We start from the raw sequence: 13,353 nt of genomic DNA, 5'->3' as shown, positions 1-13,353 counted from the left end.
ATACTAACAAAGGGATTGTGAGATTTTTGTTTTTGCTTCAATTTTATCTTCCTATTTATTCATCCTTTGATTTATGAGATAGGTGAAAAATCATCTTTTAATATTATTGACCGAGTAATGGAGTACTCAAGTTATGTTATATGTGTGAATAATCTAATCTAAATAATCATACAGTTAAGTCTGTTGATTAGAGTTGATTTTCTATATCCTAAAATTGTCAATGATTAAATTTTAGAAGCATTTTTCTAGTATTGTTTTTTTTAATGCAACCAAGGATATTTATTAATTGTAAAAAGTAAACATATGACAAATGAATAAAAATAGACTAAAAAAAATAGAATACTCTAGAACTAAAAAAGAAAATGCCTGAAAACTTTGATATCCCCATCAATTGTAAATGGCCTGTCCCCCACCTTCCCTTTTCCAAAATGTTGATTCAGTTTCAACGGAGGTAAAGCCTGAGAGAAAATGAGAACATTTCTGATGAAGGGGCTCTCAACATCTTTATTCTCTGCGATCCGGCGCTTCATGTCAGTCTGGCTCTCTTGGTCATTCTAGTCCCGATTGCTGTGTGGCATACCCAGGAACCGTACAAAACAAGTAAATCTCTTCATACTTTCTGAGACTTGTTGTGGCAATGATATGGGCTAACTGATTAGCCAACCTCTAAGCAAAGAGGAAAGTAATAGTTGAAAACTGCCTGTTTCGCTTTATATGTTACTGATATACGCACTAACCTGCGATTTATCTCTGGATTGTGTAATGCATTTGTTGATAATTATTTTAGAATCCTCTTCGACAAGAGTATCTGTGAATTCCATGTCTTTCCTCGTGAGAACCGCTTCATAGCAGGTGATAGCTTCTGCCTCAAAGACCATAGCTACCGTGGAGTGGAGGTAAGACTTGGTTGCTTTGATTTCCCCTTTATAGTTCCTCACTACTATCGCAGATGCCGACTGATGGTTTTGGTCATCAAAAGCGGCATCAAAATTGATTTTGATAGTTGATTGTACAGGGACCTTCCATTTGTCATTTTGCTGGGTGTCACTGATCTGTCTCTCATTTAGTCCATCAATTTCGCCCAGGTAATGCCTTACATAACTAGCAGCCTGTTTCTTTGAATAAGACTTTCCCTCATGTAAGTTCTTATTCCTATCCATCCAGAGTACCCAAATACCATAGATCACCGGTCGACGTTGTGCTTCAGTATATTTTCTGAAAATCCAGGTAAGCCATGCAATGCATTCATATGACTCGCTTTGCCTAAGCCAACTAAAGTTTAATTCCCACCATAATTCTTCTGACATAAGACACTCCACAAAGACATGCCGAAGGGTTTCAGCTCCAGCTCTACATCTTGGATATATGGCATTTGGATCCACTCTTCTCTTGTGTAGATTAACCATCATAGGAATGAAATTCCACGATGCTTTTTACGCTAATATATTAATTTTATTAGGAAGCTGTAATGCCCACAATTGTTTGTAAAATGGTTGGGTCGTAATATGTGAATTAGTAGGATAAGTATTAGGAATTTAGTTCTGTAGCATTTTGTAAGCACTACGTATTGTGAACTCTCCCGAGTGATCCCTACGCCAGAAGATCATATCCAGGTGTGCTTTGCTCACCACTGAAATACGCAGGATTCTATCCGCATCATCAGGTTCGAAGGTAGTTCGTATCAATTCTTCCCTCCACGTCCTATTATTTCCATCAATTAATACTGCAACCATAGCAATATTAACATTAGAAATACGATGACGAGCTTTAAAATTATCTGCCCCAGGCAGCCACGCATCATCGTTAATGCTAATAGTGTCACTTGTGCCAACTCTCCACCCTAGTCCCTTCTTCCAAATACCCTTCGCTGCCCAGATACTTTTCTACGTATAAGATGGCTGACGACCCAGTTCTGCTTGTAGGAAAGTAGTAGTCAGGTAGCATCTCACTTTTAATACTTGTGCTAGTAAGGAATCTGGTTAATCCATTAACCGTCAGCCCTGTTTAACAATAAGAGCCATATTAAACTTTGACATATTTTGAAAACCCAGCCCACCTACATTTTTAGTTCACATGCTTTCTTCCAACTACACTAGTGTATTCCTTTCCGACCATGTCCTTTTTGCCACCAGTATCTTGCAATAATCGATTTCATTTCATCACACAAAGACTTTGGTAACAAAAAACACTTCATAGAATAAGTCAAAATTGCCTGTAACACTGATTTGATAAAAACTTTTTTCCCTCCATGGGAACTAAAGCTCCAACCATCTATCCACTTTTTAATTTTGTCCTTCAAAATTTGAAAGGAACATGTTTTATTTTTTCTCACCAAATTAGGAAGACCCAGATACTTCTTAATATCATTGGATCTGCGCACTCCTAGCAAGCTAGCAACCATAAGATGATCAGTTTCTGAGGTGTTTGTACTAAAAAATACCATAGACTTTTCAAAATTCATGTACTGCCCAGAACACTTTCATACTCTTTCAAGACTTCTTTGATTTTACAAGCTCCTAAATTCTTTGCCTCTCCAAAGATGATGCAGTTATTAGCAAAAAAGAGGCGTGAAATCTGTGGACCACGTTTAAATGCCTTCAAACCTTTAATGTCCCTTTTCGTGATAGCTGACCGCATAAGTGATGAGAGACCTTCACTACATATAAGAAATAAATATGGACTAAAAGGGTCTCCCTACCGTAGTCCTCTCATTGGTCTAAAACATTCACCTTTTGTTCCATTTAACAGAATGGAGTAAGAAACCGTAGAAATGCATTTCAAAATAAAAGATACCCAAAAAAGTACAAAACCCATTCGCTCCATTATAGCCTTCAGAAACTCCCATTCGACCCCTATCATAGGCTTTACTTATGTCCAATTTGAGAGCCATATGTCCCATTTTCCCTGTTCGCTTCCTCTTAAGTGTATGCATGATCTTATAAGCAACTAACACATTATCAGTAATGAAACGACCTACGACAAAGGCACTCTGTGCTTTATCAATATGTACTTCTAGAACATTTTGATATCTGTTGGCTACTACCTTAGCTATTGTTTTATAAATGACATTACATACACCTAAAGTTTTTCGTATCTATGGGCTGTGAACTTTTGAGAATTAAAACAATATTGGTAGCATTAACACTGTCAATTTCCTGTCCCTGATTTAAGATTTCTAAACAAAAAGACTCATTTCCTACTATGTTCCAGCATTTTTGAAAGAAAATTGCTGGGAATCCATAATCTCCGAGAGCCTTTTTGGGGCCCATTGACTTCAAGGCTATCTTTACTTCATCTGTAGTATATTCTGACGTGAGCTTTGCATTAATGTCATCATTGATACATCTTACCACTCCCTCTAAAATCAGTTCTGGGTTGCTAACTCCTCTTGACCTAAACAAATCCTAAAAATAATTATTTGCAATTGTTGCCATCCCTTCTTCATCACACACGTGTTCCCCAAGGCTATTCTGCAAGCTGTTAATAACATTCGCCTTATGCCGCTGGGTAGCCCACCTGTGAAAGAAAGCGGTATTTCTGTCTCCCATTTTTAACCAATTTGCACGAGCTCTTTGTTCCCAATAAACTTCATCTTTGTCAATTTCCTGATTAAGATGTATTTTTGTATTAATAATTTTAGCTAGGTTATCATCAACCCTATCCTCTCCCAATAATCTGTCCAGTTGCCTATGTAATTGTTGTTTGACCCCCTGTCTCCCTTTCTTTACTTGTTGTACCCATTGACTAAGTTTCTGCTTGAGTTCTTCCAACTTAGCTGGTTTGTGTGTTGTCCGAGGCGTCCTTTACCATCTTATCAAAGGAACTCTCAAGCAGCCACCATGCTTTAAAACGAAATAAAGCCTTTTGAAATTTTTTATTCACCTTCTCAGTAGTCAAAAGGAGAGGACAATGTCTTAGTGTGAGTAAGAAATATGCTAAATTTTTACATGTGGAAAAGTTGAAAACCATGCTTCAATTTCCACCCCTCTATCAAGCCTTTCCCGTATATTTGTTGCAGCTAACTTACCCCTTTCCCATGTGAACTATAAACCTAGAAACCCTACATCCATTAATTGACACTAGTCAAGCGCATCACAAAAAGCCTCCATTCTTTTTTCCTCTCGTGGGACTCCTCATCTCTTCTCAAAAGAATAAATAATTTCATTAAAGTATCCACAGACTAACCAAGGGTGAGATTTAATTCGGCCTAGCTGTCTCATTAAATTTCAAGTATTGTACCAATTATTTGGGAAGGGGTTACCATAGAAACCTGTAAAACGTTATTCTTCACTATCCTGCTTTTCTTCTATTAGGCCGTCTATGTGGTTTTTCGAACTACTAAGAACTATTACCTGAAATCCTGTTTCCATGCCAATGACAACCCACCTCTCGAACCATCAGCTTGTATATCAAAACCATTCGCATACCATTCACTGTTGTCTCCATAATGAAGACCAGTTAGGGATTGTGCTACTTCAGTAAAAACCGAAGCCATCAAATCGATCGAGGACTCTCCAATCCTCGAACATTCCAGCTTAGCGCTTTCATTGGGTCTGGTCAGCATGCCTTTCGGTAGCCGCAGATCCAAAGTAATGAGGGACCATCAGGCAATCTCCTATGCCTTTCGATATAGAAGATTTCGCCTCATTAGACTCTAGTCTACCCTTTTTGTGGGCAGGAATATCATTGTTCAAATTTCTATGCGATTCCTCCTCGATGTAGGATATTTCCTTTTACATGGAATAGTCTCAATTTGAAGTTCATCGACTGGACCTATTCTGCCTTTACGCGTCCATCGTGGTTGCTTGGGATTCCCCCAATTACCCATTGTAGATGTATTAAGAATTATCCCAACAACCATTGTTTCTTCCCTACCATCACTTTCTGCAAAGCAATAAACCATATCAGCTTCTATGGTAACCACACCATGCTGAGACTTTGTCGTCTTTCACTCTTCAGTGAACATTTTTGTCGACAAGTTTGCCTGTAGCGTATCCCCCATCTCCTCCTTCTCTCTTGTATCTTTATCTGTCATTAATGAAGTTGGAGAAGAAATCCGTTAGTTGTCTTCCCCGGTATATAAACATTGTTCCGTAAATTTCTTGTTCGCCATCCCCAATTGCAAACTCTCTCTACCCACTAACTTAGATTCGACTTTTAATGCTATAGAATAGGGTTGTTCACTGTCCCCTATAACTTTCCCTTATCTAATCACCACATCACAATCCTTTGCTATATGACCCATTATTCCACAATCAAAGTAGAAATTCGGCAGAGATTCATACTTAAACGGTAGCCAAACTTTCCTGGTGGGCCCGACAGCAATGAAAAAACCCCTTCGAAAAGGTTTTCTAGCATCCAGTAGAATCTATATTCTACAGGATTCATCTTTTATATCCGATCACAAAATTCCTCCAAACGTGGAACCTATGGCATGCATCAAATCTTTCTTGTCACACTTCGGAGGATACCAATTAATTCTTAGCCAAAACGGAGAATAGATCAGTTTAACCTTACTTCGTTCTATTGCTTCTGGCAGTCTTTCAAAGATAATTAGTTGTTTCCTGAATAACTAAGGTCTGCCATTCATGATCGCCTCCAAATCATCTTCATCCTCAAAAGAAATCTGAAACAAATTCTGCCCAGCCATATGAATGCCGAATTTTCTTTTAGTTTTCCAAATACTCCTGACTTGTGCACGGAAGCCATCTGGGTTGTACGACTTGTTTGTCCATACCGAACATAGTAAAGAAAAGCTACTCCTTGGTGAAACTAGAGAGCTCTTAACCGTCAGTTGAATTAACTCTTCTAGTAGTAGAGATACTTCCTCCCCTGCCATAAAGGCCAAAGGTCACCACCCCACTCTACCCCAACCACAACCGCCCCTATTTCTTTGGAGAATTACGAGAGAGCACTCTTGAGCTAACTTCTAGTTAAATTTTGTTATTTATTTTTCTAGTATTGTTTGATTGGAAAAAATTTTATAATTGAGTTGTTCTCGCAATCAATTTATACATAAGGAAATTTGATGGCTTGCAATTATTTTTCGACTATTTTAATGAACTAACCAAAGATGAAAGATTATCTCAATTTTGTGATCAATTCTAACACTAAAGCCGAAGCACTTCGGAGTTAAAACTATCATTAGATTGGTTTTTTCTTTCTCAAGTAATTAAACCAAGTTCAAATATTAGATTCAGAATTATTGAAAGAACTTTACTTATGGATGAAGATACCTGTGTTTTATTTTGTTTTACACTTTTCTTATTATGTTTAATCCTCCATTTTATTTTTCTTGACAACATTATAAAAATTTTAAGACACCATCAATTACGTAACTCATGAATTTAATTTATCAAGTCATTAATCACAAAACATATAAATTTAATTTATCAAGTATAATTTTAAATTTAATTGAGGGCCTACGATATTTTGGTGATTCAACACCCATCACCATCTCCCATGACAATCATGGTACTTATAACCAAAATTTCTCACCCATTACAACCCAACTTAGCCATGCTTCACAAACTCAAGAACCCAACCAATTCCTTATTGTTTGCTCTCACATAATGCCTACCAATACCTCTCAAAATCCATTTCTTTCGACTTCAGCAATGGCCTCCAGCCAATCTTTATCTCACCTTCCACCAACTATACCTAAACCATTGAAACCAAATCCGCCACCCTACATCAAATCGAATAATATCTCATTCCCAAAATAACATCCATAAGCCAGAAAAAAATATTTCTTGATCTCATGGCTCTTCTTCATCCAAACAACACCCCTCATTCCTTTACCCAAGCCAACACACACTCTGAGTGACGAAATGCAATGAAAGCTGAGTTTAATGCACTGCAACATAACCATATTTGGAAATTGGTTTCTCATGACTCTACAAAGAACATTGTGCAGTGTAAATGGTTGCTTAGAATAAAAAGAAAAGCAAATGGATCCAGCTATAGATATAAAGTCCACCTCATTGCAAAAGGGTTCACTCAACAGCCTAAGGTGGAGTTTCATGCAACATTCGGTCTAATAGTTAAAATCGGTAATAGTTCGACTAACTCTCTCTATTGTGGTTCAACACAACTACGTTTTACGTCAAGTTAACGTCAACAACGCCTTCTTATAAGGCAACTTAGAAGAAGAGGTATATATGTCTCAGCCCTTAGGTTTTGCATGCATATTCTGAATTTTCAAATCATATTTCTAAGTTGCTCAAAGCTATTTGTAGATTTAAATAAGTATTATTGATAGCGGTGAAACTAAATTTTTTTTAAGAGGAACTAAATTAAATTATAATTTTTAGGATAGTAAAAATATAATTTTATTATTTTAATATTTTATATTTTTATATTTTAAAAAAATTAAATTAAATTTTTATAATTTTTAATAAATTAAAAATTATAATTTTATTTTTACTAATTTAAAATTTTAAAAATTTTAAAAATATAATTACTAGCTACCTATAGCCATATGCTTTTGTGAAATAAGAATCTGACCCACCTCTATTCATACGTATTCATCCTCAAGCAGTAGTCACTTACTTGTTTACGTTGATGACATCATCATCACTTGAAATAAGTCATCTATAGTAAACAATGTTATATCTTCTTTTGCTACTAGGTTTCGATCCAAGCCCTGGGTTCATTGACATACTTTCTAGGTGTTGAGGTTCTAAGGTAGCCTAATAGACTCATTTCCTTGAAACAAACAATATCAATACGCTACTAGCTGAAGAAAACATGGAAAATTGCAAACCCACCAGGACTGCCGTAAGCAACACCGAGATTTTTTCAACTACTGATGGTGCACCACCAACCGATGCAACCCGTTTTCTTTGTGTAATTGGTAAACTTTAATACTTATCATTTACACGACCTGACATTGGTTTTTTTTGTCAATAAACTTTCTCAATACATGAATGCACCCTCTGAGTTACATTGGAAGGAAGCTAAAATGGTACTTAGATACCTTCGTGGTACCACTCATTATGGATTTTGTATCACCCGAAGTGATGACGTCAGCCTTTATACATATTTAGATGCTGATTGGGTCGATGAGATTGACGATCGTAGCTCGACCTCTGGCGCTATATTCTATTCTTTGGCATTAACCCGATTGCTTGGTCATCTAAGAAGCAACATATTGTCGGTCGATCTTCAACTAAAGCAGAGTATTGTTCTGTTGCAAATGTTATCAAAAAAAATATTCGGGGTTAAAAACCTATTGCTAGAACTTCGCATTCCTCTGAAAAAATCTCCAACAATCTACTGTGATAAGTTGGAGTAAGTTATGTGGAAATCCAATCATTCAAAGCCGTATGAAACATATTGATGTGGTCTTCAACTTTGTTTGTAATCTGGTCTTGCACAAGCAAATTAATGTTACTCATGTTCATGGCTAGCTGATGCGTTCACCAAGTCACTCTAGAAAACAACATTTGATCCTCATCTATTCAAGCCAGGCATTGTTGCACACTGCGTACCTTGAGGGGGCATATTGGCGTTGAACAAGTCTTGCTTATCACTTCATTTTGACAACTTCTTTAGCTTTTATTTATGGTTATGTTAGCCTTTATGTTAAGTTGATTTTGTTTAAATAAATCTCCTTTATTATAAGAGAATATCATGGAAACTGTTGATACTTCATTACCACACGTAGTATATTTACACCAATCAGCGGTGAATTCTTACGATGCCATACTCTTTCATGTTAAAAGAAAATTCGAAAAGGGTTAGATTTCATAACCTCATAATTTAACTTGCTTCAAATTAAATTTTTTTTTTTTTAAAGTCGACGAGTGTTGAAGTTATGGCTTGATTGTCGTTTGACGTGTTGGTATGGAAGAAACAAAAGCCAAAAAAATTAGAGTCCATTTAAGCCCACGTGTCACGTACGTGAAGCATACGAGGTGGTCCTGAAGGTGGCAATTGTCAATGCATATATGTCAAAATCTTGGCAAAATATAATCCCGGAACATGCATATGTGGCAAAGGAGCAACGTCGTACACTGAAAATTCTAATTGACTGGCAATTCATCACCAAAAAATAAGGATTCTTTAGTGAACACACTGACTTGAATATAGGCCATGAATAAAATCTAACCACCGCTGTTCATGCATGCAAGCAAAAAGACAAAAAAAGAACGTGGTTATCGATGTGTAAATACAAAAGAGTAAGACATTCCGGCTCAGGATTTATCCTTTATCAATGGACTTGCGATTGAGATACCTCAAAACAGACCAAATGTGAGGTATCTATCCTTTCTCATGACTTTTGAGGCCAAGAATAATATTCTTCTACTATTATAGTTTCTTCATTTGACTTTTCCTTTTTAAAAAAAAACATTAATACAAATTTGAAGATTTACTATTATAAATATTCATCGGTCTCACAACTCTTAGCCATCGCATTATACGTCCCTGGAATTAGCAATATGGGATATCATTCGCCTACCTTCTATCTCTTACTTTGTTTCCATTTTATATCAGTTTAATGTTCTTCTCCTTCTTCACCAACACATTTGTGCTCTCCTAACCAAAGTGCCGCCTTGTTCCAGTTCAAAACCCACTTTTCCATTAACCAATCTTCTTCAAAAGATTGTGAATATTCTTATCCTAAGACCACCTCTTGGAAGAAGGGTACAGATTGCTGCTTATGGGATGGAGTGAGTTGCGACAACATCACCGGTGAAGTCATCAGCCTTGACCTGAGTTGCAGTTGCCTTTTTGGCACATTCCCTTCCAACACCACCTTCTTCCTCCTTTCAAGCTTGCAGAGGCTGGACTTATCCTTCAACGATTTCAGGAAATCCGAAATTTCCTTCAACTTCAGTCGCTTTCCAAGCTTAACACACCTTAATCTTTCCAGTTCATGGTTTTTAGGTCCTGTTCCCTACGAAATCTCCTATCTCTCCAATTTAGTTTCATTGCATCTTTCCTACCGTCCATCTATAGATCTCATTGGCTTTCAAGCGCCTGGACCAATTTTGACACTTGAAAAATCCGCTGTAAACGGAATAGTCCGGAACTTGACACAGGTAAGGGAAATTGATTTGGATGGAATAGACATGTCATCCATTGATCCTAATTCCTTCATCAATCTTTCTTACTCTCTCACATCTCTCAGTCTTTTGGGTTGTCATTTGGGGGGAAAATTTCCGGACAACAATTTCAAACTTCCCAATATCGAGTACCTGAGTTTGGATGAAAACCCAAAACTCACTGGTCAGTTTCCAAAATCCAATTGGAGCAGTCCCCTTGTGGTTTTGAGAGCATTCGGTACTTCTTTGCCTGGAGAATTGCCTGAATCCACTACAGGAAAACAGACTTTTAGCGGTGCTTTTTTTAGCCTTTAGCGGCGCTTTTAGGCGCCACTAAAATTTTCGCGGCGCTTTCTAAAACGCCGCAAAAAACACTGCTATAGATAACGCCACAAATTTATTGGAAAAAAGCACCGCTAAAGGTCAAGGTTTTTAGCGGCGTTTCTAGAAAAAGCGCCACTAAAGGTCAAGGCTTTTAGCGGCGTTTGTAGGAAAAATACCCTAAAGGTCAAGGCTTTTAGCGGCGCTTGTGGGAAAACCGCCGCTAAAGGTCAAGGCTTTTGGCGGCGCTTGTGGGAAAACCGCCGCTAAAGGTCAAGGCTTTTAGCGGCGCTTTTTTTACAAACGCCGCTAAATTTGGCAGATTTGTAATATTTTTTTACACCAATATCCAGCCCTTCCTGCATTAAAATCCAACCAAATACAACAAATATAATATAAAATGTAGCCAAAAATAGCAAATTTAACATAAAAAATACAACCAAAAACATTAATTCTAAATGATACTTCAAATTTAACTAAAGATATATGATATAATTAATAAATAAAGTATAATTTAAAATATTTTTATATTAAACATGACAAAACTTAAAAACATTCTTACAATAAGAAAACTAATGTCTAAGACGGCCGCTTTTGCGATTGTTGAAACATATGCATCATCTGCTGAAGCTGTAGTTGGAGGTCATCGTACTTTTTGCTCTGTTCTGCTACCATCGCTCGTGCCTCTGCCTCTCTCGCTGCAGCCGCTGCCTCCCTCTCTGCTGCCTTCGCTCTAAGTTGTTGCTGGAGTTCTTTATATTTTCGTTGAACCTCGGCAATTTGCTCAACCGTGTTCGCTTGCATCTGAGCTATCTGGTCTCTTAACCTCTGAACTTCAGCTTGAGCTTGACTTCCGGAAGGCATGTATTGCTGGGAGCCAGGTCCAAAATATTGGGTCGGGGTAACACTAGATCCTTGAAATTGAACCTGACCGTACCTTTCAAGACCCAAAACTTCAGTGATAATTCTGTTACCAATGTTCTCAAGATTAACAGAACTATCACTCGAAGCAATCGCTTCATATTCCGCCTTCTTCTCCTTTAGTTTCTCCTAAAAAATCAATTAAAGAGTTAGAAACGAAATATATAACAAAAAGAAATGCAACATAACTTAACATTTTTTAAAACTACTAATGATGAATTGAACTAAACAATTATAATTAAAGATTATAAATATTTAGAATAAATCAAATATTATTAAGTGAATATACCATAATTTCTCCAGCTTCGGATGTCATAGGAGATCCATCTTTCTTCCTATGCGTAATCTCAAAAAGCTGAAAGCGTCCAACTTTTTGTCCAGATTTGACTTCCTACAATATAGTAGTAAGAATATTATTTAATAATAGAAAGTTATTAATATTTGAAAGAATTAATAAATTCATAATACCTCGGCCTCAGCTACAGAAGCAAAACTTCTCGACCCTGCCGTGTGCGTGAATTTTTGTTTTTGCCTGCTGCTTGTTCCAACTCGCTCACGGTCCTACATAATAAAATTATTATTACGTATATAGTAAACACTATATATAAGAGTTTGGAAATACGCAATACCTCTCCTTTCTTTGAATTCCAAAATCTAACCGCATCTTCCCATTGATACCTCAGCATTCCTGGCGAAACATTTCTTAGTTTTTCCTCGAGGCTTATGTCTTTCTTAAAATATTGTTTCTTTAAAGTGCTTTTATCGTCTCTCCATCTTTTACCTAATGCCTTCTTGATATAATCATCGGAGACTTCTAAAGAAAATCTCTCCTAAAAAAACATAAGTTTAGAATGTAAATATAAATGAAACTTAAACCAAAGTATTATAAATTGCATTCACATTTTGTTACCTTAATATTAGCGAGAGCCTGGTTTTTGTTGCTATCACGCATGTGATGCCATGATTCGTAGTTGATGGGCAACATATTTGCATTTCGTGCTAAAATGCCCAAATAGCCTGCTAAAAGTCGAGCTTCAGATCCAACAGGCTGACCATGAGTATTTCTACTTACTTTAACACGCTCGACAGGATCTAAGTCGTATAAATCTCTAAGTAGCGTACATCCTCGAACTCTACGCGTCCCACCACTTTCAGCTGAAAAATGATATACTATTATTATATTAAAATTGACAAATAATTCAATAATAAAAGTCAACACATGTAAAATGAACATAATATTACTTTGAAATTCTTCAGGCTCATCAAGTGTCTCCGGAACATTCGAAGATCCAACAACTGTCTGCTGTTCACTATTTCTTTCTTCCGAATTTGGAGTATTCTGGACAATACTTAAATCTCGTACTCTTCTTCTACGCATTTTTCCTGCAATACACATAAAATAATTAAAGTTTTAGTAACAAATTACAACAATAGTAGTACATATAAAATAGTTAAATTATATAACATGACAAAGATTAAAATTATAATATTACATATAATTAAAAATTGTAAAATCTTACTACATCATTATTCGTAAATATCTTCATCCACATCATGTCGAATCCATTGATGTTGTGTATTAGTACTAGGGATATTTTCATCTAAGTTTTGTTTTAGAAAAGGTAATGTTTCTGATCTTTCGACGATGTCATCTCTACTTCCATTACCCATTTCAAACAAGTCTCTAGGGGTGTTCCGGAGTACAACATACCAACCCTCATCAGTTGGATCTTTCGAATAAAAAACTTGTTTCACTTGAGAGGAAAATACATATGGCTCGTCCATCAATTGTTGTCCAGTGTGAATCAAGCGAGAGAAATTCAACATTGTAAAACCAAATTGATATTCTTTAATTCCTCGAGCAGTATTAACATCAGCCCAATCACACCGAAATAAGACAACTTTCCATCTGTCATAGTAATCCAACTCAATAATGTCGGTAATAAGTCCGTAATACTCCACATTACTCTCAACCGGATTACTGTCCCTAGCACTAGCATAACTTGTAATTGAAGAATTAACAACAACTCCACAATTTTGAGTTCTCCTCATTCTCTCACGA

General features: G+C 36.6%; 1 long non-coding RNA gene across 1 annotated transcript; it reads left to right on the top strand.

Annotated features, from left to right (window-relative positions):
- The first annotated feature begins 343 nt into the window (after positions 1–343).
- LOC107917685 (uncharacterized) lies at positions 344–1,656 on the top strand. Its single transcript, XR_001689797.2, has 4 exons — positions 344–600; positions 788–896; positions 1,016–1,085; positions 1,165–1,656. It is a non-coding gene; the product is annotated as an uncharacterized lncRNA (long non-coding RNA).
- Positions 1,657–13,353: the final 11,697 nt, after the last annotated feature.

The sequence above is a fragment of the Gossypium hirsutum genome, chromosome A01, assembly GCF_007990345.1.
Source record: "Gossypium hirsutum isolate 1008001.06 chromosome A01, Gossypium_hirsutum_v2.1, whole genome shotgun sequence".
Taxonomy (NCBI): domain Eukaryota; kingdom Viridiplantae; phylum Streptophyta; class Magnoliopsida; order Malvales; family Malvaceae; genus Gossypium; species Gossypium hirsutum.
The sequence above is the reverse complement of the archived record's forward strand: the minus strand, read 5'-3'. Positions and strand labels throughout refer to the sequence as shown.